General features: G+C 33.1%; 1 protein-coding gene across 5 annotated transcripts in view; it reads right to left on the bottom strand.

Annotated features, from left to right (window-relative positions):
- Positions 1 to 27868, bottom strand: part of CDH8 (cadherin 8) — a 523303-nt gene that overhangs the window by 444655 nt on the left and 50780 nt on the right. The window lies entirely within an intron of this gene.

The raw sequence follows: 27868 nt of genomic DNA, 5'->3' as shown, positions 1-27868 counted from the left end.
GGAGAGATAATCTGCGGATCATTGGACTTGCCGAAAACTATGACCAAAAAAACAGCCTAGATTCTATTTTACAGGGAATTATCAAAGAGAACTGTCCAGAGATAATAGAAACAGAAGGGAAAGTAGATGTTGAAAGAATTCATCAAACTCCTTCTGAAATAGACTCTAAAAAAAGAACACCACGGAATATTGTGTCTAAGCTGCAGAATTACCACACAAAGGAGAAAATCCTGCAAGAAGCTAGAAAAAAACAATTTAAATACCAAGGTGCCACAATAAGGGTCACACAAGATCTGGCTGCCTCCACATTAAAAGATAGAAGGGCCTGGAACCTGATATTCTGAAAGGCAAAAGATCAAGGATTGCAACCAAGAATAAACTACCCAGCTAAGTTTAGCATCTTTTTCCATGGAAGAAGATGGTCATTCAATGAAATAGAGGAATTCCATATGTTTCTAAGAAACAAAACCAGACTTAAACAAAAAATTTGATCTCCATCCACAAGACTGAAGAGAAACTGAAAAAGGTACACAGAACCCTTGAGAACTATATCTCTGTTGTGGGTATATAGAAAGTACTCATGGATAATTTGATTTTACTGATATAAAGGAAAAAAAAAGGAGGGGGTGTAGTAAAGGGAAGGGGGTAGTATCAGAAAAAGGGGAGGGAGTGATAAAAAGAGGGAAACTACATCCCAGGAAGAGGCATAGAAAATACACCATATCTGAGGGAATTTAGAGAGGGGGAGAATCATTGTGTAAATCTTACTCTCATCAGAAGAGGCTCAAAGAATAAATAATTGTCATATGTGTTTTTCAGAGAATTCTCTATCACCTCATTAAAAGGGGGGAGAGGAAAAGGGAAAAGGAAAAGGAGAATAAGGGAAGGGACGTGGAGGGAGGGGGGAGGGATACTAAAAAAAAATACTGTATGAGGATGTATTCTGATGGAAGTGGAAATCTTCAACATAGAGAAGATCCAACTCACTTCCAGTTGATCAATGATTGACAGAAATAACTATACCCAGAGAAGGAACACTGGGAAGTGAATGTAAATTGTTAGCACTACTGTCTATCTACCCAGGTTACTTATACCTTCAGAAGCTAATAATTAATGTGCAACAAGAAAATGGTATTTACACACATATATTGTATTTAGATTATTTTGTAACACATGTAAAATGTATGGGATTACCTGTCATGGGGGGAGGGAGTGGAGGGAGGGAGGGGATAATTTGGAAAAATGAATAAAAAAAAAAAAAGAAATGTTTTTACATGAATTGTCTCTATCTCTCTGTTTCTGTCTCTATATGTCTCTGTGTCTCTGTCTTTGTCTTTTATCTTTCTCCTTATCTCTGTCTATCTATACATCTCCATCTCTCTGCTTCTGTCTCTGTCTCTGTCTCTCTGTCTCTATGTGCCTCTATGTCTCCATTTCTTTTCCTCACTCTGTGTTTCCCTCTATCTGGTTTTCTCTCTTAAATGAGAGTTCTACATCAGTTCTGCAATATGCAACAGTTGAGGTGTATATACCAGAAAAAGTACTTTTTATGTCATAGGCAAGATTTAAAATCTCATGTCCTTTCTGACTTTGGAAGATTGATCCGCCTATATTTTCTAGAATTGTTAAGTTTCCCATTATATCAAGGGTGGCCAGTTTGTCACCAGAGAATCTAGAGTTGAACCCTAGCTCCCATATTTGATTGCTGTGTAACCTATGAAATTTACTTTGCTTTTCTGAACCAAAGTTTCTTCACCTGTAAAATGGGTAGAATAATCTTGGAAAAACATTTCTTAGGATTCTGTGGGACAAATGCTTTGAAAAACTTAAAGAATTGTGGGTATCAAAGATACCAACATTAGGGATAAAAATGCATTATTTGAAAAAAAACTGTTGGGAAAACTGGAAATTAGTATGCCAGAAATTAGATATGGACCCACACTTAACACCATATACAAAGATAAGATCAAAATGGGTCCATGATTTAGGTATAAAGAATGAGACCAGAAATAGATTAGAGGAACAGAGGATAGTCTACTTTTCAGATCTGTGGAGGAGGAAGGAATTTATGGAAGAAATAGAGATCATTATTGATTTATGGAAGAACTAGAGATCATTATTGATCACAAAATAGAATATTTTGATTACATCAAACTAAAAAGTTTCTGTACAAACAATACTAATTCAAACAAGATTAGAAGGGAAGCAACAAATTGGGAAAATATTTTTATAGTTAAAGGTTCTGATAAAGGTCTCATTTCCAAAATATATAGAGAATTGATCCTAATTTATAAGAAATCAAACTATTCTCCAAATGGTAAATGGTCAAAGGATATTAACAGACAATTCTCAGATAAGAAATTGAAACTATATTCACTCATATGAAAGAGTGTTCCAAATCACTACTGATCAGAGAAATGCAAATTAAGACAATTGTGAGATACCACTATACACCTGTCAGATTGGCTAAGATGACAGGAACAAATAATGATGAATGTTGGAGGGGATGTGGGAAAACTGGGACATTGATACATTGTTGGTGGAGTTGTGAAAGAATCCAGCCATTCTGGAGAGCAATTTGGAACTATGCCCAAAAAGTTATCCAACTGTGCATACCCTTTGATCCAGCATTTCTGCTTTTGGGCTTATATCCCAAAGAAATACTGAGGAGGGGAAAGTCCCCTGTATGTGCCAAAATGTTTGTGGCAGCTCTTTTCGTAGTGGCTAGAAACTAGATGATGAATGGATATCCATCAATTGGAGAATGGTTGGGTAAATTATGGTATATGAAGGCTATGGAATATTATTGCTCTGTAAGAAACGACCAGCAGGAGGAATACAGAGAGGCTTGGAGAGACTTACATCAACTGATGCTGAGTGAAATGAGTAGAACCAGAAGATCACTATACACTTCAACAACAATACTGTATGAGGATGTATTCTGATGGAAGTGGAAATCTTCAACATAAAGAAGATCCAACTCACTTCCAGCTGGAGAAGGAACACTGGGAAGTGAATGTAAAATATTAGCACTACTGTCTATCTACCCAGGTTACTTATACCTTCGGAATCCAATACTTAACATGCAACAAGAAAATTGAATTTACACACATATATTGTATCTAGGTTATATTGTAACACGTAAAATGTATTATTAGATTTCCTGTCATCTAGGGGAGGGAGTAGAGGGAGGGAGGGGATAATTTGGAAAAATGAATACAAGGGATAATGTTATAAAAAAATTACTCATGCATATATACTGTCAAAAATGTATAATTATAAAATCAATTAAAAAAAGAATTGTGGGTATGTGAATTGATATTAAAATGAAGATAATGATATAATTTCAGTATAATCTAGAGGATTGATATGAAGAAAGCAAATTGCAAGCTTTATAGCTCTTCATAGAGTAGCTATTAATAAAATGGATCTAATGAAATATATATGCTCTCTTATTAGAGGCAATGTGGTGTAGCTAATGAAGAACTGCTCTTGGAATAATGAACTTCTGGGTTCAAATCTTGCCTCTAAACCATATCAGCTCCCAGGTGACACAATGAACAAACACTGGGACTTGAATCAAGAAGATCTGTGTTCAAATCAGCCCTCAGACAATTACTAGTTGCTTCAATTTCAACAAAGGTTATTGAGATAACATTTGAAATGCATTTAGCATACCATTTGGCACATAATATATTCCTAATACATGTTTGTTTCCTTCTTTGGTGATCTTGGGCCCTTCATGACCTAGATGAGTGAACAGTATGGGAAAGTAAGTAATATATAATAAGACTAGAAAAGGTGGATATGTGAAAATGTTATCTTTTTTACTTTATTACTTTGCTGTCTCAACAAGGACATTAATTCATCACCAAATATTGCTCTTGAAGGGCAGAATTTCTTGGCATCTCAAAAATATATCCCCAAAACAAAATAAGCTATTCTTTTATACATTCTCCTCAATTATATATTCTTAGATACTTTCTTGATTTATCCTTGCTATAACTTGCCCTAAAAAAGACACTTGCTCTCTACCTCTGTTTCTTTCTCTGTAAAATGAGTCTAATAATAATATATCCCTCCCAGGGTGATTATACAGATAAAATGAGTTAATATTTGTAAGACACTCTGCAACTCTTCAAAGCACTATATACATGCTACATATTTATTATTATCATTAATTATTTAATTATTTTAATTATTATCATAGCTCTTTGAGCAGCAACTTTTGCAAAACACTTCACTTTAGTGCAAAAAAAGCACAGAGACTTTGAACCCAATTATGTGACTGGAGTAAATGGAGGCATAGAATCAAAACAGGAACCCCAGAGTTTCTAGTATAATACTTCTTGGATAGAACCAATAGAAAGGCTACAAGTTAGTTTTAGCACTAGGATTTCCTGCATTAATTGTGGATTTATATTGTAAGAGACTTTTACACTATAATTGTTGATTGCCATAGTTTTCAAATTGTTACTTAGATTGAATTTATAATATATGACAGTTATAAAAATATACCTTCATCTATTGCTAAATCAGATCAAAATACTAATACTACAAGAATAAGAACCAAAAAAAAAAAAAAAAAAAACAGTAATAAAGTATGTATTTGAAGCAGGGAAAAAGAACTATTGTCCAGAAAGCTTTCATCACCACCCTATCCATCTAAGACATAACTTTTGCCAGGCTCACGTTGTTCACAATCCCACGATTCACTTAGCATACACTTATAGTTATCTGTGTCTCTTTTATATGCTCAGCTTATATTTTTTTAATTTTTTATTAATTTTTATAATTATAACATTTTATTTGACAGTACATATGCATAGGTAATTTTTTTTTTTTACAACATTATCCCTTGTTTTCCCTTCTGTTCCAAGTTTTTCCCCTCCTTCCCTCCACCCCCCTCCCCTAGATGGCAGGCATTCCCATACATATTAAGTATCTTATAGTATATCCTAGGTACAATATATATGTGCAGAACCGAATTTTGTTGTTGCTGTTGCAAAGGAAGGATTGTATTCGGAAGGTAAAAATAATCTGGAATAGAAACAAAACAAAACAAAACAAAAAAAAATGCTCACAGTTTACACTCATTTCCCAGTGTTCCTTTTCTGGGTGTAGCTGATTCTGTCCATCACTGATCAATTGGAATTGGATTAGCTCTTCTCTATGTTGAAGATATCCACTTCCATCAGAATACATCCTCATACAGTATCATTGTTGAAGTGTATAATGATCCCCTAGTTCTGCTCATTTCACTCAGCAGCTCAGCTTGTATTCTAATCTTAATAAGGATATTCTGGGAATAGTTTGGCATTTCCTTGGGTACATTTTACAGTTGAGAAACTGAGATAACAGAGTTAAATGACTTGTTCAGGGTCACACAGCTAGTAAGTGTCTGAGGCTGGATTTGAACTCATGAAAATGAGTCTTCTTGATTCCAAGCCCAGTACTTTACCTACTGTGCCACCAAGCTTTGTGTGTGTGTGTGTGTGTGTGTGTGTGTGTGTGTGTGTGTGTGTGTGTGTGCACAGGTGTGCCTACACATCCCTGACAGATTAAGTACTTTGTCCAAAATCAGGCATTCTTCTCAGCTTCAGTTATACCACATAAAAAAACTGAAATAGTAAGGTAGGTAATATTTAACAGAATTAGGATTTTAACTCAAGTCCTCTATCTCTAAATACAGTGCTCCTTACAGGGTATTTCATTGTTTCTCTAGGATCTATAAATCAACAAATAAAGATAAAAATCATGTTGGACTGTATTTATAGTGATAAATCCTAATTCAGTAATTGGGCAGGTACACAGTGATCATATTTGAGATATGATCTAAAAATGACTTAAAACATTTAATTTATGGGAACCGCTATTTATTGGATGTTTAAAAGACTGTAAAGGATAGAATATTTCAAGTTGAAACTATTGGGCAAAATCTGGAAGAGTTAATCACTACAGGATGCAAAATAGGTCAACTAAGATTTTTAGAATGCCAAGAAGCTCAACCTCTATTGACAAATAAGAATTTAAGGTAATCTTTTTTGTTTTCAAATATGAATCTGAAAATCTCAGGGAAGTCACAAATTCAGAATATCAAAATAGGAAAGAGTCTAGGAACAAGTCATCTTATACCTGACTACAAAATATCTCCCAAGTTTTTGCTAAAGAATGTCCAGAGATAGAGATCTCAGTTTTCTCAGGTATTTCATTATACTTTAGAATGAATCTAATTGGAAGGAAATAATTGTTCAATAAATTCTACCTTATCTGGATCATGACTCAGTCAAAAATTGAGTTAACAAACATTTATTAATTGCCTACTATGTGTCAGGCAATGTGGTAATTGCAAGATATACCAAGTCTAGTTTCTTTCCTGTAGGATCAAGTACAAGTCCAATTATTTTTCCACAATAGGGGAACCTTTCAAATTTTGAAGACACAGATCATATTTACCTGACCTAATTCTTATTATCTTTAAGCTAAGCATGTCCCTTCCTTCAGGTGATCCAGATTTGATATGTTCTCCAACTTCTATTGTCATCATTTAGCACAATAGCTGTTCCACAATTAGTGATTAATAGTTTTTTTTTTATTTTTCCATTCACTCATTCATTCATTCATTTATTCATTCATCAATCTCTGAATCTTTACCAGATTGTCAATAACCTTTCTACAATATAGTTTTTTCCAAATCTGGAATTCTAATATTTCATTCACTGAATCCGATTATGTAAGAATAAAGAGTATAATAAAATGTACTGCCCAGAATTCAATACTATATTGCAGGACTGTCACCACTGTAATCAAACACACACCCCCAACACACATGCACACACACACACACACAAACTTATTCTATACTCTGTTTCTATTAATATAGTCAAATATGACATTTTTCTTTTGTGCATGCTATTTCCAGCTAATAGCTTATGTGGATGTAATCTGCTTATGGGTATTTAAAGGGATATACACATTTGCATATAAACCAGCACTTATAAATTCATACATACATGCATATGTACATGCATACATGGTACTCATATCCATGTGTCAAAAGGCAGAAAGAGCCTTAAGCACAGGGGGAAAATTCAAGCTACAATGAATATGTCATCCTTTCTGAATACAATTTCAGCCTTAATTTGAACTGAGTGTATCTCCTAAGAATTCTCTTCTGTAAATGGAAATCTCCACCCAAACAGAGCAATAGTCAGTTAGAGCATTGGTATTCGAGTCAGCTCTACACCGAGTGGCATATACAAAATATGACTTTCTCTCCTTGATTAAACAGGTGCTCTTTAAGCCAAGCAGCACTGAATTTTAATTGTAAATATTCTTGTAATAACAGTTTAAAACCACCGCAGATAACATGTAGCAGTTAGTCACAGTGCCAGGGACTTCCTCAGGCCTGTCTTCATAAACTATAAGTATGTACTAAAGAATCCTGTTTGTAGATCTAAGGGTATCTTCCCTGGGGGGAGGGGAGGGGTAAATATAATCACAGGTGAAAATCTTAGTTTTCTTGTTCTAGTCTCCTTGTCTCTTTTATTTTATCCTGTGAATCTGAAAAAAAAAAAAAAAAAAACTATCTGGCAACTCTTTTCTAGAGATTTGAACCCTGATTCTTAAATCCCTTTTAAACTTGTAAATATTAGCCAGGAATTTCTAGTCTGAGACTGCCTGAGGAATAATGAAAGCTGCTATGGCCATTAATGTCAACACATGAGATCACCATATCAATATAATCTCAATTTGCCTTAAAACAGATTTTTTTCTGGGGGGGAAGGGGGCAAATAGAAAGGGAACAGGGCATAGGATAGAGGGCTCTACCTTGAATAGAGCTTTCATCTGTATTAGGGATAATAGACCATAAAGGAAAAAGGGGGGAACATTATTTTTTATATACATAAGAAAGAAAGTGGAACTAATTGAGGGAAGGGAAGATATTTATTACTCATAATTACCTCAAATCTAACAAGTCTAAAAGCAAACTTACTATTGAAATTGACAATCTATCAAACTTCAATATTGCTGTCATTGACATTCTCATATATGATCCATGTTTATAAGTTTTTTTTTTCCCCAATGTCTTTATCATTACTTGAGTTAATTCCAGTACCTAGTCATCCATCCTCCTCTTACCTTTCCAACTAGATAAAATTTAGATTTTACCTCTTTGGACAAGTTTTTCTTCATTCCCCCAAGCGACAAGTTTCTTTCTTTTCTCCCAACTTACATATCTCTCTTATCACGTTCCATTTTTATTATATTTATATATGAATTTGTGTATTCCTTACTAATGAAGAGAGAGTAGTCAAAAGACCACTGAACTTCAAATAACCAGGATTTGGTTCATGACTTTGCCATCTTTGTGTTCTATTGCTTTGGGAAATCACATCACATATTTGAACTGTTGTTTCTTTCTATGTAAACAGAGGATAACAAAGTAAAGCATCTCATAGGCTTTTACAATCTATAGCTCAATAACCATCTAGGAAATAAAAATGAAATAGTCTCTGTAAAGTTATTCAGAAATATTAAAGGTCTATCCAAATGTCAATTATTATTTAATTAGTCATAACAATAGCCAATGAATAAGAAGTATTTGGTTCAGGGCCCAGCTCTGCCACTTACTAGTTTTGCATGATCTTTGGGAAATCCTATCCCACTGAAATTCGATTTTACCATGTATAAAACGGAGAGAACACTCTCGATGTTAGCCACATCAAAGGGTTAATGTAAAGATAAAATGAAAATGTATGTGAAATGCACAAATTTTTGAGCTAAAAAAATCATTCAGAGGTTATCTGGCCCAATCCCTTTCTGAAGAATAAGTCACACAAACAATATCCCTAAAAACCAATGATCTCTTCCCAAAGTTAAACCCTCCAATAATGGGAAAGTTGCCGCTTCCCACTCAGCTGATTCTACATTGAGACAGTTCTAACCATTAGCTTATCATCTTTCAGATAATATACTTCAATTTGCCTGCCCTTAGTTGCTACCCACAGAGTCTATTTCTGCCCTCTAGGGCCATGTGGAATAAGTTTAATCCATCTTCCAAAGGTCTTTCAAATATTTGAAAACAGTAGTAACCTCCCACCCCTGGTATTCTCTTTTCCATACTAAATATCCCTCTAGTCTTTTCAAGTTATCTTCAACTGACATAATTTCAATTCAACCAAAATGGTTTGTTGAGTTGATTTATTGAATTATACACTTGTTTCCTCCAGCTACTGTACTCTTGCTCAAAATGTACCAATGTGGAAAAAAAAGAATCAAAGGTATAGTCATTTGAGTTCCATATATCTAGACTCTTCTGCAAATGTGGTTATACCTTTGTCTTTTCTTTTTTTTTAAAGAGAAAGCAGTTAAAAATATTTCAGATCAATCAATACATGATTGATTGAAGAAGTACAGCATATGTAGGGGTTGGTAAGCAAAAAATTGCTGAGATCAGACTTTTGCCTGCAAGCTCTGATAGAGCAGGGAGCTCCTGAGACATGGAGAAATATTGAGATTAATAGGAACTTTTACAGGCTGTCTGAGAACAAGGAGGGCAGAGTGTCAGAATGAAGAGGCAGGAATATACTTGCCCAGGAATTGGAGAAGGTTATATCATTTCAGCTCTCCTGGGTAGGAGACAGGCTTTGGCAGGCATGGGTCCTGAATATGGGCAATTGGAATACATTAATGTCTTTAGACATCTGACAGTACTTCCTATGATTTATCTCGGAGGTAATGAAAAAAATTTACCATGTAGAATTACCTTACAACCCAGGGAAGATTGAGAAAATGCCTGTACCTTCCTTTATTTTTTTATTCTTATTCAAATAAATTAAGCACTTTACAAACATTAATTAAGCTTTCTCTGAAAGTCTGGAGGTGGGTGTTTAAGAGAACTACTTTGGTAATTGTCTGTATTAAACAAGGTCTTATTAGGAAGTTAAATGACTTGCACAAAGTCATATGGTAGTAATTGCTTACAAGAATCCTATGTTCTTATATTTAAGTTGGGTCCTAAGAGTGGAAGAAGAAATAATCATATTATTAATTATTGATAGTCATTCTACAGAACTTCATTTTTCATTGTTGTGAAGATTAAATCACAGTCCCTTTATTCTTGAGCTATATCAGTAGGAAGACACCTACTATTGATGGACTACTAAATCTTACTCTGGCTGTTTCTCAGATAATAGTCCCATAGTCCATTGCCAAACCCACGACTGACAACTTTCTGTCTTGATAAAATGGATCAAAGCTTGCCCTCCATTAGGACACTCTTATAGAGCATTGGAATGCTTCTATATCAAGAAGAGGCACTAGAAAGGGATTCCAATGGGAGAATGATATTAATTTTTTATAACAAACAGTTATTGAGAAGTAATACTAATGGTTTACATGCTATCATTCTTTCCAGAGACATTTATAGACATTATCTTATGTGATCCTCAAAATAGCCTTATGAGATAGGCAGACTATGTCTTTCCTTGTCTCTCCCATCCTCCCATTTTACAGATGAAAAACCTAAGGCTAAAAGATTACTTGCTCAAACTCATATAGGGACCAAAAGACAACACAAGAATTTGAACACGGGACTTCTGAGTATTTGAACACAGGACTTCTGACTCTAAGTACACTTCAAATCTTTTTGTTGTACTGGACCTGTAATTTTTTTCAGTATGAGCAACTTCCTGCAAGGAAATAACATCCACTCAAGCAGATTCATAATTCATAGGTAACTTAGGATCTCAGAGAGCAGGCTAGAAGATTGAGAAATCAAGTGCCAGTTCTTAAATCCAGGTTTTCCTGACTCTTCAAGCTCTATATTAATTATGTTATTTTGTCTCTTACCAGACTATTCTACTTTCCAAACAAAAATAATACCAACACTTAGTCACCTATCAGTAAAATTTTTATGATTATCCATTTTGCAGATGTGAAAACTGAGATTTAAGAATGTTAAATAACTTGTATTACAGTAGCTATTAACTATTAATGTATCCAAATCATATTCCTTGAATTTCTTTCTTTTCTTTCTTTCTATTATTCTACATTCCACTATTTTAACTTTCTTTAGTTTTAGACTTATAAGAATAACATTCAGTTGTAAATTATATACACAAAAATCTAGCATCTTCAAAGGATAGCTATCTTCATTTTAGGAAAAATGGAGTTATTTCAGTTTTAGTTTGGTCTCCCCCATATACATTTACTCCCACATTTCCAGACACCAGGTGATAGGAAAGAAAATATTTACCTATCTTCATGCTTATACAAGATGTTCCAAGTTACTGCAGAGTTCTCTTGTACATAAATAAAAAAAACTGACACCAGACACTTAAATAATTTAACAATTATAACTAACATTTTATATAGTTCTTTGAAATCTTCTTTGATCCTCACAACAAGCCTGAAAGGTATATACTATTTTTAATTCCCATTTTATGGATTATAAAAAATGAGGCTTAAACCTAGGATCACACAACTAGTAAATGACTAAGGAAGGATTCAAATTCAGGCCTTATATAGTGACTGACTACAGCACTTAGCTTTCCATAATGTTATTATATTCCCTCCAAATAATGAAATGAAATTTGGGATGTATAGGGATAGAGCATCATACTGATTTTCCCATTTTACAGTTCAAGAAAATGAGATCCATAGAAGCTACATTATTTGTTCTGGATTAGACAAGAATTAAACTGTCTGAAGGCTGATCTAAAGTATTCCGATTTTCAATGATATGGTATCTTCATTTCATTTTCATTTTCCTATTCTCCTCCTCTTTTAATTCCAATTCCAGTGATTTACATACTTCCCCTCATCCTAAAACTTTTGTTGTAATCAAATGTAGTTGGGGCTGGGAGTGGGTTTCCTATCTTTAGCAATGTCTGGGTCTCTTATGAGGCTTCCCCCTCCCCTTCAACCTTGAAAATACTTAGAAATGCATAGAGAGCATTAGGTTAGAAGTTAGTGTGAATCTTAGTTTTATGAAAGTTTAGCCTTTGTCCTTGGACTGGATACATCCATTTTTGGCACAACTACCCTGTCTACATCATGGATCCCCAATGAAGAAAGGATTTGTATTTTTCAGTTCTATGAACAGAAAACACTACTTTCCTATATCACATAACTTATTCTAGAGGCACATTGAAATAAACTTCCAGCATGTAGTCCTGGGATGACACAATAACTCTTTCATTTATATTTCCTTCAAAAATCTTATTGAAGTTCTAATTGTGTCCCATAATACTTCCTATCAGAATGCAGGTCTGTCTCAAGGTTAACGTGGGTCCCAGTGAGATTAAGAAAAATGAATCTCCACTCAAAAGATTTGATTACTTGTAAAGGATCATGCTCATTGTGTTGTTTCTGGGCAAGGCACTGCTGGGCCAAGTTAGATTAAAGAGGGAATACAAATAGTATACATACAAAGAAAATATTTTCCAATTATGTTTCATAAGACATAGAAAATATTACTTGTGATAGAGGATTATGAATGAGATAATTACCTGAAGCCTAATGTACCTAAAACTTCACTAAAGAAGAGAGAAAAATATTATTAAGTTATTATTGACTACTGTTCTTATTCTTTAATGCTAAAAAGATTACATGGACAAAGGATGATGCAATATAGGGAAAATGCAGGGATAACAGGTCTCACTCTTTGTGTTGTCCATCATTCTACTATTTCCTCAGTTTCTTTAACTGTAAAATAGTTAATACATCACCTACCCCCAGAGTTGTTGAAAAGATCAAATGAGATATTTTAAAAGTGTTAGCAGGGGTGGAGCCAATTTTGCAGAGAATAGACAAATCTTTGTCTGAGCTCTTCCTGGCTTCTTTCAGATCAATACCATATCAAGCCTCTGAATAGGTTTTAGAGTGACAAAATCCACAAATATTTTAAGTGCAACAAATTTCCAACAGAAGATATTTTGGAAGAAAGAACTTTTGGAAGAAGTTCAGGAAAGGCCTATCTCAATCAGATTGGGGGTGAGGGGAAAGTGGCCCAATGCAGGTGCAACACAGGAAAGCTCAAGGTAGAGACTCCTCCATAAGCTGGATAGAAGAACCTCCTAGGAGATTCTTAGCCAAAATACAGCAGCATTGGCTAGTCTATACTGGTTCATAAGCCAGTGGATCAGCAGTAAGACCTCAAATGTAACTACAGAAGAATAACAATGAGCCCCTGAATCCCAGCATAACAAGTGGGACTTGGCCAACCCAGCATGGGTAGGAAGCTGGCAACAATGGAACTAGAGCAACATGAAATCACTATTGTCTATAGAGGAAACTTGGAACAAACTCCCCAATGCCCTAAGAGGAGACCTTCAAAAATGAGCAAAAAAGCAAAAAGAGCTTTGAACATAGATAGTTATTATGAAGACAAGGAAGAAAGAACACACTAAAGGCAAAATATCTCAAGGTGAAGATTAAAAGGCTGACAGGAGTTGCTGTTCAAATCAAAAGGCTCTTATGGAAGAATTCAAAAGTAATCTTAAAAGGGAGTTAGAAGAAAAATAGGGAAATGTATTGAGAGCTCTAAAAAAAGAAACACATAAATTGTCTGAAGAAAATCATTCCTTAAAAATATATTTAGTGAAATGAAAAAGAAAACAACTACTTGGAAAACAGAATTGTTGAAATGAAAACTGAGAACAATTCACTAAAAAATAAAGTTGGTGAAATGGGGGGGGGAATCTAATGAACAAACAAAACAACAAAAAAAAACAAATAAACAATTCATTTAACAGTTCAATTGGTCAAATGCAAAAAAAAAAAAAAAAAGCAAAAAAGCTAACTGAAGAAAATAATTCACTAAAAATTAGAATTGAACAACTGGAAGTGAATGACTCAATGATACATCAAGAATCAGTCAAACAAAACCAAAAAAAAAACTTGAAGAAAAAACAGAATATGTAAAATACCTCATCAGAAAAACAACTGATCTAGGAAAAAAGTGTCAACAACATCTTTCAAGAAATCATTAAAGAAATCTGCCCTAATGTCCTAGAACCAGAGGGTAAACTATCCATTGAAAGAATCCACCAATCACTTCCTGAAAGAGACTCAAAAATGAAAACTCCAAGGAATATTGTTGCTAAATTACAGAATTATCAGATCAAGGAGAAACTATTGCAAGTGGCCAGAAAGAAATAACATGTAACATAAACTATAATTGTTCCCAACGAGGTCAGGGGTGCAACATTGTTACCCACAAAGAGTGATAGTGGCTATTCAATATTGCATTAGACATATATGAATGAAAAAAAATACCAAGAATGGCACCTTAGCAATACCAAACCTAAAACTGTATTATAAAGCAGCAATAATCCAAAATCATTTGGTACTTGCTAAGAAATAGAGTAATTGATCAGAGGAATAGGTTAGGTTCACAAGACACAATAATCAATGATTACAGTAATGTAATGTTTGATAAACCCAAAGACTCCAGTTTCTGGAATAAGAATTCACTATTTCACAAAAAAAATTGCTGGGAAAATTGGAAATTATTTTGTCAGAAATTAGAAATTGACCAATATCTAACACCTCATTTAAAGATGTAGGTCTGAATGGGTTCATGATTTAGACATAATGAGTAATACTATAAGCAAATTAAAAGAATAAATAATAGTCTACCCCTCAGATTTATGGCCAAAAGGTTTGTGGAATTTATGGCCAAAGAGGAACTAGATTACATTATAGAATGCAAAATAGATAATTTTGAGATATTAAATTAAAAAGGCTTTGTAAAAATAAAACAAATGCACACAAGATTAGAAGGGAAACAGAAAATTGGGGGGAAAATTGCATTCAAGAGTTTTGCTAAAGGCATTGTCTCTACTGGTCCTGTATCCCAAAGAGATCATAAAAAAGATAAATTATTATGATTTAAGAAATGATTAGCAGAATGATTTCAGAAAGGACTGGAGAGACTTGTTTGAACTGATGCTAAGTGAAGTTAGTAGAACCAATAGAATATTGTACATAGCAGCAACAAGATTATGCAATGATTAATTCTGATAAATGTGGCTCTTTTCAACAAGGAGGTAATTTCGCCAATTGCTATAGACATGTAATGGAGAGAGCCATCTGCATCCAGAAAGAGGCTTGTAGGGACAGAATATGAATCACACCATAGTATTTTCACCTTTTCTGTTGTCATTTACTTCTTTTTTTCTCATTTTTTTTTCTTTTGGATTTGATTTTTCTTGTGCAGCATGGTAATTGTGAAAATATATATAGGAGAATTGCACATGTTTAACATATATTGGATTGCTTGTTGTATAGAGGAAAGAGTGAGGGGAAGGGAGGGAAAAATTTTTGGAACACAAGGTTTTGCAAGCATGAATATTGAAAACTATCTTTGAATATATTTTGAAAATAAAAAGCTACTATTTTTAAAAAAAGTGTTGAGCATATTGTCTGGCATAGTGGGCATTTAACAAATATTTGTTCCATTACTAAGAACTCATTTAACTATAATATTTTATTTTCCCAATGTTCTATGTTCCTCCAAGCAGAAGTATATGGTAAATGTGGAATCTTAGGCACAGAGGCTGAAGGTACTCAACTGAGTTCAATACCTTGGGGACTTATTTAGTGTGTGACCAAGGACAAGGTCACTTCATATTTCTATGCTTAAATTTTCTTTTTCTTAAAGTGAGAATAGCAATTCCTATAGGATTTGTACAAATTACAGAGTTATTTTAAGAATTAATTGAGATAATGTTTGAAAAGTGGCTTGCAAATGCTTTTTTAAAAGGCGGTTCTTGGTAATTCTTTGCCAACTTAATATTTTATGTTCTTTGTTTCCTTTAAGTCCCAAAGTAGGGATTTTTAAAACATTTTTGGCAGTCTGATGAAGCCTGTAGTCCCTTCATTTTTATAATTGTTTTTTAAATGAATAAAATGAAATGCATTGCTAAGATAACACTAGGGAAGTTAGGTAGATCTGTGAATAAAGTACCAGGCATGAAGTTAGGAAGACTCATCTATCTGAGTTTAAATTTGATCTCAGACACTTAGTAATTATAAAATTAGCTAAAAAAGGTAATAATAAGTTACTCCAGTATCTTTCCTAAGACATTGCCAAATGGATTCATGAAGAGTCATACACAACTAACTACTGAACAACATCAACAACAAAGTAACAAAATAAATCAGATATACGGAAATATAGTGATACATACATATATATATATATATGTATATATGCATATATATATATATATACACACACACATATAGTGATAATGTGTATATATACACATACATATTTATATTTGTGTGTATATATATGTGTGTGTGTGTGTGTGTGTGTATGTGTGTATAAATTTAATTTCTTAGTATTCCTCAGGCAATTCTCTAAGACTACTAGTAGCAGTTAAATACTGAATAATATTCACAGTTCTGACTGTTTTTTGCTTTTTTTCCAACTCCACAGAATAAGATACCATTCTGTTTTTTAAGCTCTTTAATTCTAATCTCATTACCATTTTGCTAATTTAAAGTCTTGACTGTACCCATTTCCATGAGCTTTCTCTTCTCTTTAATTAGAAGACTAGGAGGTAGCATAACAAACTCCTCCCAATGCCTTCCTTTATAGAGGGCAGTAACTAGACTTTTGGCTCATTCCAGTCTATATCTGCTGCTTTGTCTGATTTCCACTCTAAAATAAAATAACTGATCCCAGACCAGATACCCACTGGTGTCAGTCCCTCCCTACTTATCCTGCTTCCTTTTGTATATTGTCTCCCCTTTGAACTATATGTTATCCTCTCTTTAGATTGTAAACTTATTGAGGATAAGGAAGTCTTTTTTTCTTAATAGTTATATCACCATTACTTATCATAGACAGTGCCTGACACATAATAGACACTTAATAAATGTTTACTGAATTTGATTGGGTTGAACTGGAGAGTTTTCTCATCAGGAATCCCTTATCCATAAAATCATAGATTCAGTTTTTTAATGTATCTTTTAAGTTTCAACATAATTTTTGTGATGAGAGGTGTCTTAACTATATTTCTTCAAAATGCAATAAGAAAAATATCGAGTCCTTAAAAGAACCTGGAACTAGTTGCAGGGCTGGTCAGAAAACTCAGGAATTGTCCCTTTTTGAAATGATCAGTTCTCTGACAGGTACAATAAAGCAATTTTAGGAGGGCTCATCTCATTAGTTCTTACCTGGAAAAGTGCACTCATGAAATATTAATGCCTACTATTTCTAGTTATGTAGTAGTTGCCATTCCATGCTCTGAAGGTGTTCTAGAAACAGTGACCTAGATCAGGGGTCACCTAGTGGCAGAGAAAAACTGTCCCATTTAGACAACGTACCGTGAGCATATCTCATTTTGTGCCATAGAACTGTCCTGAAAAGTTAAGTGGGAATAAAAATTGTATAAGTTGAATTAATTTTCCCCTCTGACTTACAAAATCCCAGCAAAAGATTATTCCATTACTGATAGAACTTTAATCAGAAGATTTGTTTCATTGTCATATTCATATCAAATATGGAATTAGTGATTTGTAAATAAACACTTTGATGTACTTGAGAAATAACATAGCATATTAGAGTTCCAAAAGTAATTACTGAAAAGGAAATATATATATATATATATATAGACATACAGACTTATAGAATATTAGTGCTTCAAGGGACCTTACAATATAGGCTATTAAAATAGATAACATGGAACAATTTAATTAGAAAGACGACTAGTTCATGGAATTTTAGAATGTATAAAATGGAAATTAGGAAGGACAGTAGAATATAGAACATTAGAACATAGAATTACGAATTTGAAAAGAGATAATGTGTGTGTGCATGTTTGTATATTCAGTAGAATATGATAATTATATATCACATATATAAGAAAAAAAAGTACAATGGAAGGACAAATCTTTGACATACTTACTTGGAGGATAGGGAAATATACAGAGAAAAAGTAAAATATCAAGAATTGAGAAAAAGGCTTAATTTTGTGGATCCCACATTTTGGTATGTTTTGTTATTTTTTCTTTGAATTGTGCATCAAAAAACATATTTCCTTACTTACCAATAATCTTTGTACCTATTCTATCTACCATGTGCATTCAGCATGTTTGACACTCTTTAAAATGGCAGTATTCTTTTTTTAAAATGTAATTTTATCTTATTTGGCTAAACTGAATATTTGGATATACCACTGGACGAGAATGGTTTATTGTATTGCTTAAGGTGTTTTGGAATAAATTGATTTGGGTCAAAATCCCACTTTTGATCATAACTAGCTGTATTATTTAATAATTCTGAATTCAATTTTTTCTACTACAACCATCAATATCACTACTACTTCTATTACTTCTATTACTTCTTCTATTACTAATACTGATGATGATAACATAAATAATATTATTGATGATAACAATACAAATAAGGATAATATTAAAGATGAATATAATGATAATGATGATGTAACAGTCTAATTTACTTGAAAGGAAAATAGATGGGAAGTTTTAACACATTGGAAGTTTACCATATTGAAAAAAATTTTGAAGTACTATAAAAATGAGTCATTATTATTATTATTATTTCTTATTTATATATTTTAAACTATAAATCACATCATTAAGTGACCTAGATTTACCAAGGGGACAAAGTTGATCATTTGGAATAAAAATCTAATTTCTTAATCTAAGACAATGGTTTCAAAAGTGTTGTCTGGGAATCTCTATGAGTCTCTAAGATTCTTTCAATTAGTCTACAATATCAAAATTATTTTCATAATAATTCAAAGGCTTTAAATGTATAACTTAATATATTTTGAGAGATATAATAACATATGCAAACAAAATTCTTTGAGAGATTTCTCAATAATTTTGAAAAACTAATATGGTTCCTAAGGCAGAAAGAGTTAGGGAACAGTTAGTCCTCATCATGCCCTCAAGTGATTCATTGGATTTAAAAGTTATTTTTTTTTAAATCAATAAAGCAAAAAATCAGAGTAACCTTGAATATAAGTAAATATAGATACTAAAACACTGAAACACTATATGGTAGAAAAGTTCATTATGGACACATATTAAATTAGCAAAGAAAACAAAGTGAGAATGTATTAATGATTCAATATTTGAGGATGACTACTGTTACAGATTCTCCCAAAATCAATGGTTTAAACAATCTTTGGTAGGAGAAGACTCTGGAGAAAGAGGACTATAACTATACCAAAAGGCATCTTCTCTAGGAACCATTTCTTTAAGTAAGTATTTTTAATGATCTGGAGGTTTTAGTGGACCTGTGAATTCAATATGAATCTATAATGTGATAAATTCCTCCAGTTGAGGAATATATTAAATGTATAAGAAAAAATTAAGATCTATTCAAACTTATATTACTATACTAGAGGTGTAGTACCTCAAATAACAAATAATAATACTATTGTTCTCTATCATCAAACCACATCTTAATCCTTGTGTTCATTCCTGAGCTATATATTTCCTTTGGGAACATCAACAATTTTGAACTTGTCCAGAATTGGATAACAAGAACTTTATATGATGGAAATCATGACCTGTGAGATTTGATTGAAGAAAGGGGTAGTATTTAACCTTGGAAAGCTAGGTAACATAGTAGAAAGATTGTCAATAAGAAAGACCTGAATTCAAATCTGGTTTCAGATACTTACTGGCTATGTGACTCTGAACAAGTCATTTAGCTCAGTTTGCCTCAGTTCTTCTTCTGTAAAATAAGCTGGAGAAAGAAAGGCAAAACACTCCAGTATATTTGACAAAAACAAATCAAGTGGGGTCACAGAGAATCAGACACAATTGGAATAATTAAACAACAACAGTAATAACCTGGAAAATGTAGGCTTGTAATTGACTTTGAATACTTTGATATTATTCTTCTCAGGGAAATATAAATCTTGTTTTAAATTTCCCTAGAACCAAAAAGTTGAAGTCATTGAAAGAAAAAATTAAGTTCAATAAAAGCAAAAGCTTTTTCATAATTAAAGTTGAAAGTAGAGTAGTTTTCTTTGAGGAACAGTGAGCTCATCTTAGGACTTCAGGGAAAAAAAAAACTGTTATGTATGTTATTGGGGATTTTGTGGAAAGGATTCTTGCTCATGTACATGTGTACATGACAATTTTTATTTCCCTTCCAGCCCCTAGATTCTTACTTTCTGTATCTGAAGCCAGGATGTGATTCATGAATTGGACAAGATGGCTTCTGATACCCCTTCAAACTTTGGGAATGAGATTTTATTATAGAGTCATCAAAGAGTAAAATGCTTTTGCCTTTAAAGTGTCAAACACCACAGGGGTTCAAGTTACATTCTTCAAAATCTTCTGTGTACATTTCAAACTTTCCTGCTGCCTCCCCCTATCAAGAGAGAAAGCTATTCCTATTTAAAAACCAAGCTCCTCTAGAGACTAGGCTATAATTATGCACTTGATAATCCTCTGTGGCCACCTGGATGTCTTTAAAGGACCTAAAGCCCAGAGCAAAGACATAGAAATATGGCTCATATATCCACAGACTTCACAGTATAACAAAATGTGAAAAATAAAAATATCATGAAGCAAGTTGTTTTTCTATAAAATAAAAAAGTGATGTGATGCAAAAGCTAGTGAACTGAGAACTAAGATATGCTGTGTTAGTAGTTGTGTGCCTTTGATAAAGTGACTTACCCTATTTTGACCACAAAGTTTTAAAAATTAAATATATAATAAATATTTGCATTTATTATAGCTCTTTAAAATTTCCAAAACATTTTTATATGCTGTGAGAAGATTTCATTTAGGGGAACAAAACATTGAGCAAATCATGTATATCTTCTCAGACTCAAACCCTTAATCACAAACAAACAAATAAAATGTCAGCAATATTTTCTAGCATAGTAACTAGATCACTGAAAACCATTGGATCATTGGAGTCAGAAAATCTGGGTTTGAAGTTTTTGCTGTGACACTTTCTAGTCCTGAGACTTGGATAATCACTGCATTTCTCAGAATCTCATTTTACTAATCCATAAAATGAAGATTATCATATTGCAATCCCACCCCCAATTATTATGAAGATTAAATTAAGTAATGAATATAACTCTTAATGAGTACCATTCTTATCATTTGTCTAGCACATCATATTATACATATACTTTTACTTCTAAAAGAAGGAAAAGAAATCAATCTTTCTTAGGGAAAATGGATGCTTAATGTTCATACAATTAACACTTTCTTTGAATAATCCCAATGCACCAAATAGTCCACTTCTTTCCAATACATTTTTCCTTGATTCAATTAATTCAATTTATCAATCATTTACTAAATTGTGACTATAATTCAGTGGCTTTTTATGGTTTATATACCTTTGGCATTCTGTTGAAGTCTAGTGACCACTTCTCAGATAATCAGTCAATAAATCTTTATTAAGCACCTACTATGCTCCAGGCACTGTGCTTAATGCTGGGAATATTAAAAAAAAGGCAAAAGATAATCCCAGCTTTCAAGGAGCTCACAGTATATTGAGGGAAACGAATTGCAAAAAACTATATGCAGACATGCTTTCTCTCTCTCTCTCTCTCTCTCTCTCTCTCTCTCTCTCTCTCTCTCTCTCTCTCTCTCTCTCTCTCTCTGTATTCATCCAATAATATATATTGGAAATAAGCAAAAGAGGTATGGCACTTTAAGTAAGAGGGATAAGCAAAGACTGCCTGTAGAAATTAAGATTTTACATGGGACTTGAAGGAAACTAAAAGGTAGAGATGAGAAGGGAAAACTTTTAAGGCATGAGGGACAGCCTGTAAAAATATCTGGAACTGGGAGATGGAGTGTCTTTTTCAGGGAATATCAAGGAGACAAGTACACCAAATAATAGAATTCCCCATCCATAAAGATCCTATGAATGTTGGAGGAGATGTGGGAAAACTGGGACACTGATGCATTGCTGGTGGAGTTGTGAAAGAATCCCACCATTCTGGAGAGCAATCTAGAATTATGCCCAAAAAGTTATCAAACTGTGCATACCCTTTGATCCAGCAGTGCTACTACTGAGCTTATATCCCAAAGAAATATTAAATAGGGAAAGGGACCTGTATGTTCCAAAATGTTTGTGGCAGCTCTTTTTGTAGTGGCTAGAAACTGGAAAATGAATGGATGCCCATCATTTGGAGAATGGTTGGGTAAATTATGGTCTATGAATGTTATGGAATATTATTGTTCTGTAAGAAATGACCAGCAGGATGAACACAGAGAGGCTTGGAGAGACTTACATCAACTGATGCTGAGTGAAACGATACTGTGTGAAGATATATTCTATTTGAAGTGGATATCTTCAACATAAAGAAGATTTAATTCACTTCCAGTTGATCAATGATGGACAGAAACAGCTACACCCAGAGAAGGAACACTGGGAATTGAATGTAAACTGTTTGCACTATTGTCTTTCTACCCAGGTTACTTATACCTTCGGAATCCAATTCTTACATACAACAAGAAATTTGGTTTTACACACATATATTGTATTTAGGTTATACTGTAACACATTTAATGTGTATGGGATTGCCTGTCATCTAGGGGAGGGAGGAGAGGGAGGGAGGGGAAAATTTGGAAAAATTAATACAAGGGATAATGTTGTAAAAAAAAATTACTCATGCATATACTGTCAAAAAATTATAATTATAAAATTAAAAAAAAGAAAATGCAAAAAAATGCATAAAGATCTTATGTAATTGGTATGAGGAACTGAATGAAGCTAAAAGTAAATTTAAAATTGATAAACTTTTTAAAAATAGTCATGCTAAACTACAAGAATTAGAATTTAAGTTAGACTGTGATGCATATGAAGAAGACATGAGGTTAGTATAATGTAAAAACATTATTTTGCATATTAAAAACTAACACTGTTTTAAATGTCATCATATCCAGAATGTGAGAGGTAATAGTCTTGCCTTATTTCCCCTAGTCAGACAACATTTAATATATTGTATTTTAGTACCACATTTTACAAATATTACTGATAATTTGGAATTTGTCTGGAGGGGAATGACTGAGCTATGAAAAGAACCTAAAACATGTTTTAGAGACAGCCTGGTACATTGTTATGATAAGAAGCTAAATTCATAATCAGAAAACTTGAATTTTGAGCAGCTAATGGCACAGTAGATAGAGCACCAGCCCTGAAGTCAGGAGGACCTGAGTTCAAATATGGCTTAAGGTACTTAACATTTCCTAGCTGTGCAACTTTGGTCAAGTCACTTAACCTTAATTGCCTCAGGGAAAAAAAGAAAAAGAAAAAAGAAAACTTGAATTCAATTCTCTTATTGTGTGACTTTAAGATACTTAACATCTGTGGTCATGATATTTTCATATGTAATATGAAGCACTTGAACTAAATTATCTCTAAGGTGTCTTTCTGTTTCAATTCAAATTGATTAATCAGTTGAAAGAACCTGGACTGCTTACCCTTGAGAAGAGGAAGATCACAGGGGAAGGAGGTAGAATGAACATTCAAACTTCCTTCGAATGTTGGACAAGTAGGAAAATCATTCAGATTAACTATAAAACATAGAAGTTAAATCTGTGATTATATAACATCTGAAGTTCCCAGCTATGCCAAAATTCTATGAGTTCCAGGTTTTAGAGGCACCATATCTTTAAAGTGTCTTAGGAAGGGTTTATTATCAGTTATTTAACACTGGAAGGTCTATCCCTAAAAACTGGGAAAGTACAAAGCATAACCACATTCCATATAGTATCCAAAGGAAGAAAAATATAGAGAGAACTTCTTTAGCTAACTTTCCAAGGATTAGAATGCTTGGAAAAACATACAGAGACAGACCAATGTCAGGAAAACTTTGAGAAATCACAATAATGCATTTATACCCTTCTATAATCCCAAAGCCTCACCTGGGTCTTAATAACTTCCTGAAAGCAAGCCAAACTACTATAATGCTTCAAAAGTTCAAGCAGTTGGTCTCTAATAGCCAGCAGCAAAGTCTACTTTTCCTCCTCCTTAAATACCCCTTCTAAACTCAGACACTATACATCCCCCTGCAGTGGTGGACTAAAGCAGCTCATTTTCCAATACTTTAGCTATACACTCTTTCTTGCTAAAACACCAATTCAGCTCACAGCTTCCTGTTTCACTCATGCCACTGGCCATGGTGCTGACAGGTTGAAAGTTTCAAGGAAGATTGCAGATTCCTAAACAATATAGAAATGCACATCCCAACAATTAGGGCTAGCCAATATGATAAGGATTGCCTAAGGAGTCAAAAACATCCTATTTATTAATGTTCTTTAAATAAAGATCCTTTGTTGGGCATATTGAGTATGGGCTTAGAGTAGCTGACCTCTAAAACTTCTCCCAACCCTAGGTTTCTATGATTTTCCACCTAATTGTTAAATAAATTTTGGATTAATGTATAAGGATAGGTCATGTTTACATAAGTTAAAATGAACATTTGATTTATATAAGTAATATTTTCTATAATACTTGGAGTGTCTATGATTTAATCAACATGGGTATTTCTACTAATAAATAAAAAAATAAATATTTATTTTAAAAATATCTACTATATGCCAATCACTATATTAGTTGCTGAGGTTACAAATAGAAATAATGAAATTACCAATGATCCCTTTTCTTAAGTTTTCACAAAGCAAATCACCACCTCTCTATGCTTAGTAAATTATTTGTGAGTTACTATGACCAGAAAATACCTGTGTGCATAAACACGTATGTGTGCATGCACATACTCTTTGATCTTACTCAGTCTTTCCAGCTTGGTAATACCCTGCAGACTTGTATATGTTGGTAGGACTTTTAGGAACCCAGAGTTACCTCTATGTCATGATAATGTATTAAAGTCATTTGAAAACCAGATGTTTCTTTCATTGATAGGAGAAAGTCAATCAATTCATTTTTGTTCTGTTTAGCTAAAAATGTATTTGTTATTTTAATTATTTTGCTTGAAAAATATTTTTAGTTGTTATGTTTTAGTCATCTTGCTTGCCTGGAGTTTTGTATAAGAATGGCAAGGAGAAAGGCAGGCTGGACTTCAGAATGGTTTAGAGAATTGGCATTTGGCTAGTCAGAAGGAAAACAAGACCTACTCTTTAGAAGAATATGTTTTTCACATTTGAATCTCCACCTGATAAATCTGCATTTTTAAAAAAAGCTATCCCAAGGAGACAATGAGCCTGAGGTAAATATACAAAACATACATTCTGCTTTTCACTTCAGGCTTAACTTGTCACTGATAATGATTTACATAGTGATTCCTTCCCTGCCTAAATAAGTTGAATTAGCTTTAAGCTATGTGCTCCATGGAGAAGAGTTGGGATAACTCCTTCAATTCAGGCTGATTATGATTAGTAAACTTTGTCTAATGATGATGAATGTACTGAAAGGGATTGACTCTGGTGACCCTTGGCATGGAAGTCAATGTAAGATTAAAATACTCATCAATTCATTTAAAAAAATACATTTATTAATACTAATAACTAACAGCTACAATTAACCCAGAACTTAAATATTTGTGAAATGCATTATATAAATTATTACATTTGAAACTCATAATACCCTTATAAGATCTTAACATTTTTACCATTTTGCCAATTAAGAAACTAAAAGAAAGGGAGGTTAAGTGACTTGCCCAGGATGACAGAGCTAGCAAGTGACTTAGACAAAATTAGAATGTAGATCTTCTTGACTTTAAACTTGGCACATTACTCATTATGCTAAATAAGCACATCTCTTATTAAGCACTTATTTTGTGAAAAGAATTGTGCTACAAATTGAGTGTTTACAATATATATTCCATTCCCTCATGGGATATACTTCTAAACAGACAATTATAATATACAATGATATACTATTTTTTTCATTAAATGTGTGTAAAACTAAGTACTAAATAAAATACACAATGGAGTGGTAATTTGTTATAAAAGAACAAAGGAAAACATATGAGGTGCTATTTTATTTGTATTTAAAGGGTTTAAAGGAATGCAACAGAATAAGGGGGAGATATGCAAGCATTTTAGGAATAAGAAGAATTATGACACAGGGGCCAGATAGTACTATTTTTTTTCCTTGAGGAATAAGGACTAGTTCAATTGGACTAACTTACAGATTATTTAGGGGGAACCAAATAATAGAAAATTTTATAAAGGGATTATGTCACTAGATTGTAGATGGCTTGGATTGACCAAAAAAGGAATTCAAACTTTGTTTTGTAAAAAAGAACAATGATAAGCCAGAGAATATACAGAAGAGGGAAATCAGAATGGTGAAGGACCTCAAGTCTACATCCATTGAGGATCTATTCAAGAAATGGAGGTTGTATAGTCTTTAAAAAAAGAGAATTCCAGGATGGAGATCTAACATTCCCATTTAATTATTTGAAGGGACTAAAATGTATAATTAGATTTGTTATTTTTAATGTAATAAAAAGGTGGGAAGTTACAGAAAGTAACAGATGGGTTTTCTCTAGTAGGTTGTGTTTCCCCCTCTCTTTGGAGACTTTCAAGCAGAGGCTGGATAGTCATTTGATTAAAAAAATATATAGTGGGGATTCTTTTTATGTACAAGTAAGAATGAATGAAATAAGATCCCTGCCAATGTTCATTCCATGATTCAATAGGCATTCCTGAACAATTTTGAGAAGAGTTAACATCTGACTAGATATATCAATAAGGAAAGTTTTTCTGACATTGTCATAAAGTTCTGATTGTGGGAAAAGTGGAGATTGAAAGAAAAAAAAAAGCACCAAAAATTTTGAGACATGCTTTAGTGGTATATGATAGTTGTTCTTTCTTTGGGCAAAGAAAAGAGAAATATCAAAGCTGAATGATGATTGCATAGGAATATGGATAGAGCATTGAAAGCCTGGAACAATCAGGGTGATCCTTGGTTTGTTACAAGACAGATTTCTAAAAACTGACACTATATTTACACTGATGTCAATTAACAAACAAAAAAAATGCTATTATGATTCTTAAGGAACACTGTTGTTTTGTTATTTTTTCTGATGAAAGAACATAATTTGAAATTTCTTCAATGGATCCTGTCTTCTTTGTTCTGCTATTCTTAAGCTAGCAGTAGATTAGTGCCTTGGAAACTAATTGAAAGTCCAATAATGAATAAATCATATTGCTAGAAAGTGAATTCTTTACTAAACATGTAACCTTCATAAAAATAGAAAATGACTAATATTTTAATATAATTCCATTAAATGATGTAATCTTAATAAAATTAAACAGTTCTCTGTTATTGGCTTTAATTATAGTTCCTCTTTTTTAAAAGGAAGTTTAGTATTTTATTCTCTCCAATTACACGTAAAAACAATTTTTAAATTTGTTTTTAAGACTGTGATTTCCAAATTCTCTCCCTTTCTCTCTTCCTACTGAACCCTAACACTGCATTGAGAAGGCAAACAATTTCATACAAGTTCTACCTCTGTACTCATGCAAAACATTCCTATATTAGTCATATTGTGAAGGAAAACATAGACCAAAAAAACTCCAGAAAAATTAAGAAAGTAAAAAAGAGTCTGCTTCAAAATGTATTCAGACACCATTTTTCTCTAAGGATAGATAGCATTTTTCATAAGTCCTTCAGAGTTGTCTTGGATCATTGTTGTGCTTAGAATAACTAAATCATTCACAGCTGATCATCTTATAACATTACTATTACTTTGTATACTGTACATTTCACTTTGCATCAACTCATGTAAGTCGGTTCAGTGACTGTGAGCATCTTGCTCAACATTTCTTATAGCAGCTTTAGTGTTCCATCATACTTGTACCACAATTTGTATGGCCATTTCCCAATTGATGTGGATCTCCTCAATTTCTAATTCTTTGACCTGAGAAA

Source organism: Sminthopsis crassicaudata, chromosome 2 (assembly GCF_048593235.1).
Source record: "Sminthopsis crassicaudata isolate SCR6 chromosome 2, ASM4859323v1, whole genome shotgun sequence".
Classification (NCBI taxonomy): domain Eukaryota; kingdom Metazoa; phylum Chordata; class Mammalia; order Dasyuromorphia; family Dasyuridae; genus Sminthopsis; species Sminthopsis crassicaudata.
The sequence above is the reverse complement of the archived record's forward strand: the minus strand, read 5'-3'. Positions and strand labels throughout refer to the sequence as shown.